Source organism: Cupressus sempervirens, chromosome 8 (genome assembly GCF_028749045.1).
Source record: "Cupressus sempervirens isolate cs-2001-9-10 chromosome 8, ASM2874904v1, whole genome shotgun sequence".
In the NCBI taxonomy this organism is placed as follows: Eukaryota; Viridiplantae; Streptophyta; class Pinopsida; order Cupressales; family Cupressaceae; genus Cupressus; species Cupressus sempervirens.
The window spans coordinates 33,197,512-33,205,755 of NC_143125.1; the positions used below are offsets into that span (position 1 = coordinate 33,197,512).

Below are 8,244 nucleotides of genomic sequence, written 5' to 3' on the forward strand. Positions count from 1 at the left end.
TGCGATAAAAAAAAAATCAATAATATTATTAATAAATAAAATTATAATTAATATCATTATAGAAAACTATAAATATATAATATTTTTATTAATTAAAATATTATATAAAATATAACAAATTTGTTAAATTAAAACTATATCTCTATAAAAACTGAAGGCATGTACTAAGCCACCATGTGGCACTTCTTGTAACTATGAATTAATTATAAATCAAACTTAATAAAAAATTAAAATACAATGAAATTAATACTTAATGAGACATTTTGGGGGCTGAATAGACAACGGTGAATTGAAATATGTTTACTGTACTCCAATTTATGGGAACCTTGATCTAAAGTCGGCTTCTTCAACAGAGATCCTAAAATTTAGGGTTAATTAGCAAACTCTGATCATCCACCAAGGGCTTTATTCTGCTCTTCCAATCTACTCCCCATTTTTAACCATCATGATCTCTATGAGAGATTATCCGGTTTGCATCGCCTACTCTTTTTTCGATACCGGCGAAACTGAAACATGAGGCAGGGCCGTTCTTCTCTATCTACAATCAATTAGGTGAAGTTATTGTTCTTGATCCATTGCGGGGAATTTATCGGCAACGGCATTTGTTGCTATCAAAGCAGCGATGGGCGTAAGAGTTTTGTTCTTGCCATGGAGTGCGGCTCAACTTGCTTGGACTGTGGGAACAAAAATTCTTCCGGCTTTTGATGGTGTTACAATATACTTCACTTTCTGCTCGCAGGTCGTTAAAGATCACCGACGAATATTCAGGTGCAGTGAAGAACGTTTTAGGTCTTTTTTTAAAAGGTGTCTCGCATTATGTTCTTTGCCAGTTAGTTATGGTTTAGGCTTAATTTCATTCCTTGATTTAAGACTAAGTGGTTGCATAATTAATTTTATGTTTTCTTTAATCACTAAGTGGCAAGAGTGTTTTTTGGAAAAGAAATTTGCATCCATGAAAAACCTTTTTATATGAGATTGTATGCAAACAATATTACAATTCACAATAAAAATATTAATTACCACACAAGCATATTATCAAGATAGCAAAAGATGCATTTGGAAAACTCTAAAAGGAATTATCTCACATTCTGATATTAATTTTTGAAAAGGAATTATGACAAACAGGATTTTAAGGAACTATCTCATAACAAATATTATCGTACATTTGCATTCAATTTTCATCATTATTATAATTGATCAAAAAAAGGATCTTCATATAAGTAAAAAATATAAAACTATATAATCTAATCATACTTTCCCTTCTCACATATGCAATTTACAAGATATTATTATTCAACCAAACTCAACCGACAAATTGAGGATGACCTCAATAAGTAGTCATATACATTTGAAAAGAAATTTGAATCTATGAAAACCATTTTTATATGAGATAGTTACTGGAAAAATAGAACAACAGAAACAAAAGAAAGAAAGAACGAACTTCCACCTTAATTTTATTGAATAATAGATGCAAATTTATACAATAGCTTGACCCAACAACATTTCTAAATGACTGCTAATTAGATTTGTTAGATTGTGTTGATTGATCAGAAAAGTACTGTACATACTTCATAAATTCTTTGGGAAAATTTTTGGGCCCTATTTTATCGGAATTTTGGGCCGACATGTAATTATTAATTATAACCCTAAGGCGGTAAAAATACTTGTATAAAAGAGCTTAGGGTTAGAGATTGTTTTATAGTGGTGATGTGAAATTGGTTCTCGGCGGTATTGAGCTGTAAGGGATTACGAATTGTAATCAGGTTGTAATCATTGGATCGTAATAATATCGGACTTTTTGTTTGGTGGATGTAGCCTAGGGATTGGGTGAACCATGTTAAATCTTGATGTCTTGTGTTTTTTTTCTGTGTGATCTATTATTTTTTGTTATTGGTTATATTTGCATGTAATTGTTATTTCTGTCCGTAGTTTAATCCTAACAAGATTGACAACAAACTACTTCATGATTGACAACACACAAACTTGACAGCTAACTGAAACTTATGGACACCTAACTCAAACACATCTACAATAAGAACTTGATTCAAACTAGAACTCTTTGACTCACACCTAAACTGAACTTGTGTTACAAGCAACTTAACAAGGTTTGCCACATGTGCAACAATTACTATTGAGTACTCCAACTCCCCCACTCAATGAGACAACTAAAGGAAACATTATGTAAAAATTATACTTTGAAAATAGGTAATAGAGGAGTAAGACTTTTTCATAGTTATGTAGCTATCATCCAGCTTTGAAACACCATTGGACACACCATCTCCACATGAAATGTCTCATAACCCTCGTAAAGGTACAATGCCAAGTTTCAAGACTTTCAGATCTCCCCGAACTATTGCACACACCATCTCCACATGGAATGCCTCATAACCCTCGTAAAGGTATAGCTTCTCCGATCCTATAGCACTTCAAACTATTCGAGCATACATCTAGCCTCTACCATATCTTTTCCTATTTTTCAAAGCATTGATCTCTTCAAAATCAAACAAATTTTTCAATGAAAACATAATCATCTGGTGTTTCTTCTCCTAGCCTCATCCTCTTTACAACTTCTTCTCTAACAGACAAAACTTAATAGAAAGATAACTCTGATACCATATTGGAAAAATAGAACAACAGAAACAAAACAAAGAAAGAAGGAACTTCCTGCTTAATTCTATTGAATAATAGATGCAAATTTATACAATAGCTTGACCCAACAACATTCCTAAATGATTGCTAATTAGATTGACAACAAACTACTTTATGATTGACAACACAGACAAATTTGATAGCTAACTGAAACTTATGGACACCTAACTCAAACACATCTACAATAAGAACTTAATTCAAACTAGAACTCTTTGACTCACACCTAAACTAAATGTGTGTTGCGAGCAACTCAACAAGGTTTGCCACATGTGCAACAATTACTATTGACTACTGTTGGAACATTAACTCCAACAATAGTATGCAACCAATATTTACAATTCACAATAAAAATATACATTACTACACAAGCATATTATCAAGATAGCACAAGATGCATTTAGAAAACTCTAAAAGGAATTATCTCACATGTTGATATTAATTTTTGAAAAGGAATTATGTCAAACAAGATTTTAAGGAACTATCTCATAACAAATATTGTCATACATTTGCATTCAATTTTGATCATTATGATCTTCATACAAGTAAAAAATATAAAACTATATATTCCAATCATACTTACTTTTCCCACATATGCAATTTACAAGATATTATTATTCAACCAAACTCATTTAGCTTATCATATTAAATTTTCTCTTTTGATACTATTGTTTTCAATATTTAATATTTTTAACTAATAACCTATCTTAAGTATTTTTTACATTCTCACATACAATATTCAAATTGCATAATTAAATTCTTAAATGCATCATGCATATTTAAGTTCCCTAAAGGTGTCATAAATAATTATCAGTTTATATTATGCAAGTTGAACAGCACACATTTTCACAAAACTATTGGGGGCATCCAATTTGTCAAATATGCGGTGAAGCTACTTTGTTATGGAGATGATCTTATTCTAATTGCACAAACTACCCTTGATTTGAGAGAACATTTGAGACGAGATCTTTTGTCAAAAGTTTGTGAATGTTAGAGAACACCTGCAAAACTGACACATTGGGAAAACAAAGGGCACCAAACCAAATGACTAAAGAAAGAAATCAAAGAAAAAAGGGGTTCCCATTTCTGCAAGTGCTCTAAATGGGGTATGTGTTGTGAAACCACAACATTGTAGAAGAGTGATTATTTAGTTCCAAAGTGACATTAACTCTTCTTCCATGCATCTAAGATCATTTCCTTTATACCCATGCCTAGTTTAATGTCTTAAATTGGAAGTATTTCAATTTAATGACAGTTTAGCACCCATTTAGTGAGATTTAATGCTAGACTTGCATTTAATTTGCATTCTCCTCTTTCTTCTTTATCTCTATTGATTTCTTCTAGACAGAATTGGTGTAGGACCTAATAGATCGTCCTTGATGTTCCTCTTTCTAAGGCACCATTTAGTGAGATTTAATGCTAGGCTTGCATTTAATTTGCATTCTCCTCTTTCTTCTTTATCTCTCTTTATTTCTTCCAAACAAAATTGGTGTAAGACCTAATAGATCCTCCTTGGTGTTCCTCTTTCTAAGGCCATGATTTTCCTTTTAAAGAAGAAGCAACATGTTTATTTCATATTTGAAGGAAGTATTTTAGAGACATAGATCTGAGACTCACCTGGACTTGTTGAGACTTGAGCTAGGGACCCTAGTAAGTCGATAGGGCTTCGGATCAGGCTTGTTTGGGTCTTGGGTGAGATTCACTGAGTTGTAGGACTTGCGGAGTCGGCCCAAACTCCTTGAGTTTGAATGCCTAGGTTTTACCAATGTCATGTGCAAAAAATGCACTAAAAAACATTAAAATCTTTGTTTTAATGTGTTTTTTCCTGCCTATTTCTTCTCATCAATCCTGACACTGACCTCATTTCATTCTATTGGCAAAAAAAGAGAAGAGTGACTTGTGAGGAAAGATAAGAATGGATATAAGAGTAAGCAATGAGAAAGAACAAACAATCATCAACAAATCACATTGGGGCAGCTTAATTATTGCATTAGGTGCATCAAAAGCTCCATAAAACCGATTGCAAATAGGTCAGATCTCATTTTAAGTTTGTTCTAAGAGATAATACTGATTTTTTTGAGTTTTAAAAAAAAAAATGAATACAAAACTTTGTTGAATTTTTTAAAGACATTTTAATTCTTTTCATTTCAAATCTAAACTTCAAAGAAAGAATAATCAATAAACCCTACATTGTTCTAAAAAACACAAATCCTAAATTGTGTTTTTTGGAACCCCCCCTTTTTTTTTAAATCACAATGCATAAATGCTTTTATTGTTGTAATATTGTCTTATTACAGCAATGTTGAGCTTTTAAAAACTTTATTTTTTTATTTTCACAAAGTCTACTCTCATCCCTAAGGCTAAGGCTATCCTCAAACCCAATGAAAAGAATGAAGCTTGGAAATATACCAAAGATTTGCACAGGAGAAAAAAATGAGAGGCTAAATGTAAACATTGTAAAACAATCTTTCGTGGTGACACCAATAGATTGAAACACCATGTTGCAAATACATGACCATGATGTCGATTTTTGTGATATAACACCTCTTGAAGTTCCACAATGCTAAGTGCAATTAGAAACATTTGCCATAGAAAAGGAAATAAAAAAGAGGCAAAGGGGGTAGTTGTGAGTATTCATTTAATAGTTTCAGGTTGTGATGGAGAGGCTTCTTTCATGCCCTCTAGTTTGTTCTAGTGCTTCTACTTGTGCTTGTGCTTTTGCTAGTACTAGTGGTACTATTACCATTGGTCCTAGGGTTCGTAAATCTAGGATTGTTTCCTATTTTGAGCCACACACTACTCTTGGTTCCCAACTCTCACTTGAGAGCATGAATTGGAACAAGAAGGTACATGAAGTAGCTAGATTTACAATTGGCAAGTTTTGGTACTATTGCACTATTCCATCTTTGGCAGCTAGGTAATTCTTTTTTATTTGATTATTTTAAAATTTATAGTTTTCTTTTTCTAATGAATTTATTAGACATACTTATCTTATTTAATCTATTTGTGATAAATCTCCTTATTGGTAGGGCATAACAGATGTTGTCACTATTTGTGGGGTAGGGTTCAAAAGCCCTACTGATTTTGAGTTAAGCGGTCCAATTTTGACAGAGATGATGGATGATGTAAAAACCACATTAGAGGACCAACATGAGGTATGAAGCAAAAAGGGTTGCACCATCATGACCGATGGTTGGATTGATAGGAGAAATAAGGCACTCCTTAAGTTTGTTTCTTTCGGATGTGATTGAACATTTTACTTCTCTAAATGTATTGAATAGTTTCAAATTGATTTTAGTGATTAAGATTTTGAATTTATCATTTATTGACTGATCATTGATTTTGCTTTATTTTCAAATGCCACCATGTGCATTGAATAAGTTGAATTTGATTTAGTAATTAATGTTTTATTTTATCATTTATTGATTTACCATTGATTTCGTTTTATTTTCAAATGCCACCATGTTCCTCATTTCCATTGATGCTTCCACACATAGAAATAATGCTACCTATGTGAGGCTATAAAGGAAGACATACATCAAGTGGGTGAAATAAACACAGTTCAAGTGGTGGTTAGCAATGCATAAAATCATGTTGTTGCGGGTAGACTTTTAATGGAGAGACCCTTGAGTATATTTTGGCCTCTATGCACCAACCATTGCCTTCGTCTTAAATTGAAGGATATTGGCAAGCTTTCATGGGCGAAGATGTGTAGGAAAGGCCAAAAGCATTTGCAAATTGTGTAGAATCATGCATGGGTTCTTAGCTAAATGAGGCAATATACAAGGCAAAAAGAGTTTGCTTGTCTAGGAATCACTAGATCCATCGCCGATTTCATCTCACTGCAATCCTTGATTTGGTCAAAGCCAACATTGTTGATGTGGTAAATTGTGTTTATTTGAGCTAGGCTTTTGAGCCCCTTGTGCAAATATTAATGAAGGGTTCTCCCCTTATTAATGCAACTACACACAATTGAACAAAGAAATAACCACAAATTACTAGAATAGGAAACTTGCTTCCTATTATATCCAACGAAATAGAATTACAATATTAAGAAATATGACATGTAAAGCCACATGGGCATTTTCCTTACAATATTCTGCAAACTAGAGCCACCATATATATCCCTAGAACTCCCGTGGATAACCTTGCAAGCCTTTTTTACATAGGCAATTTTAGTTGTTGAAGAAGGTTCTCTAAATTTTAACCCTAAACTTTGAGTTCAGTTATCCCTAAGATATTATTATTCCTATTTTATTATATTAGATTAGGCCTCAAACAAATTTCAGAACTTGAAAGAAATTTTGAAGGAATTTCTTTTTTTCCTTTTTTAGTTAGCACAACTTCCGAAGACCATAACGCATCATTAGTTGACCTAATTGGCTACTGTAAGTTATAACCCCATTTTAGAAATGTTGTGAAGTGTGTTACAACTTTAAATTGGCGCAAAGTTTAACCAGATAAGATTTGACCCCCCTTTTGGAGCCTCTAAAGTCTTCTAAATTGAGTTCAAAATTTATGTACCCTGCTGCCAATATCGATTTTTTTAAGTATCTTCAAAATTAGAATTGATCTTGTAATGAAACTTCACTCATAGACTGATATTTCCAAAGTGAACCTCTAGGGAAGAAATTAGAACATCATGAGCTCCAATGACCAACTTACCAAAGATAGTAAGTTTCTAGAAATAGCAATTCTATATTGAGATAACTCTTATTGACAAACTAAATCATATTTTTGGGTGATGCAAGATTGCCCTTGCACCTAGGATGCTCCTACATCAAAGATTGTTTTATAAATTCTACATTATGTTTTATTTTTACTTTTTATTAATCAAATGTTTTCATTGCTTTGTTCTATAGAGAATGAAATACTCCTATAATGTACAACGTGTAGATCCTTAGCAAAGTCGAGTGGATCCTACAACTCTATGCAACAACAATTTGCCCCAAGGATATTTTGCATTCACTATATTGTGCGAGAAATGTTCTTTATTTGATATCCTTGTCTTCTAACATATATCGTAGTAGATATCAACTAATATGAACTACTTATTCCTTCGAATTTGCTCCAAAATTCTAGAGGACCTTCGCACTCTGTAGATCAAAGACTTCAAGATTTTGGCTAGGGTCACGATTTCGTTATTACATTACAATCATAGTAATGAGAATCACAATGATTCACATGATTCAGCAATTCGATTCAAGCCAAACGATTTTTTGTGAATTGGTGAATCAAATCAGCAATAAAGGGTTTTATGAAATAAGTTACTCACTAAATTTCAAGGGTTTTTTTAATTTGCCAATTCGTGGCTGATTCGATTTCGATTCATGGCCAATTCGCGATTCGATTCACGGCCAATTCACAATTCAATTCAGCTTTGCCAATTCCGATCCCATTCGGGTTCTCATTACTTTGATAATAATACTGCTATGAGTTGCTAAGTAGCACGTTTTCGTGTTAAATAAAAGAACCAATATATAACCTGATCTTTTTACTATATTGTTGCTTAAAGACCCCTTTGATAGATTAGACATGAAAACTCAAAATCAATATGATCACAAAGAACTGATCAATCTTTGATAAACTCTTTTGCTT

General features: G+C 32.7%; 1 long non-coding RNA gene across 2 annotated transcripts in view; it reads left to right on the forward strand.

Annotated features, from left to right (window-relative positions):
- Positions 1–275: 275 nt before the first annotated feature.
- The window catches only part of LOC149541444 (uncharacterized), a 28,364-nt gene continuing 20,395 nt past the window's right edge, over positions 276–8,244 (forward strand). For both annotated transcript variants that reach the window (XR_016355332.1, XR_016355331.1), the window contains exon 1: positions 276–768. This is a non-coding gene — a long non-coding RNA (uncharacterized LOC149541444). The remainder of the gene's footprint in view (positions 769–8,244) is intronic.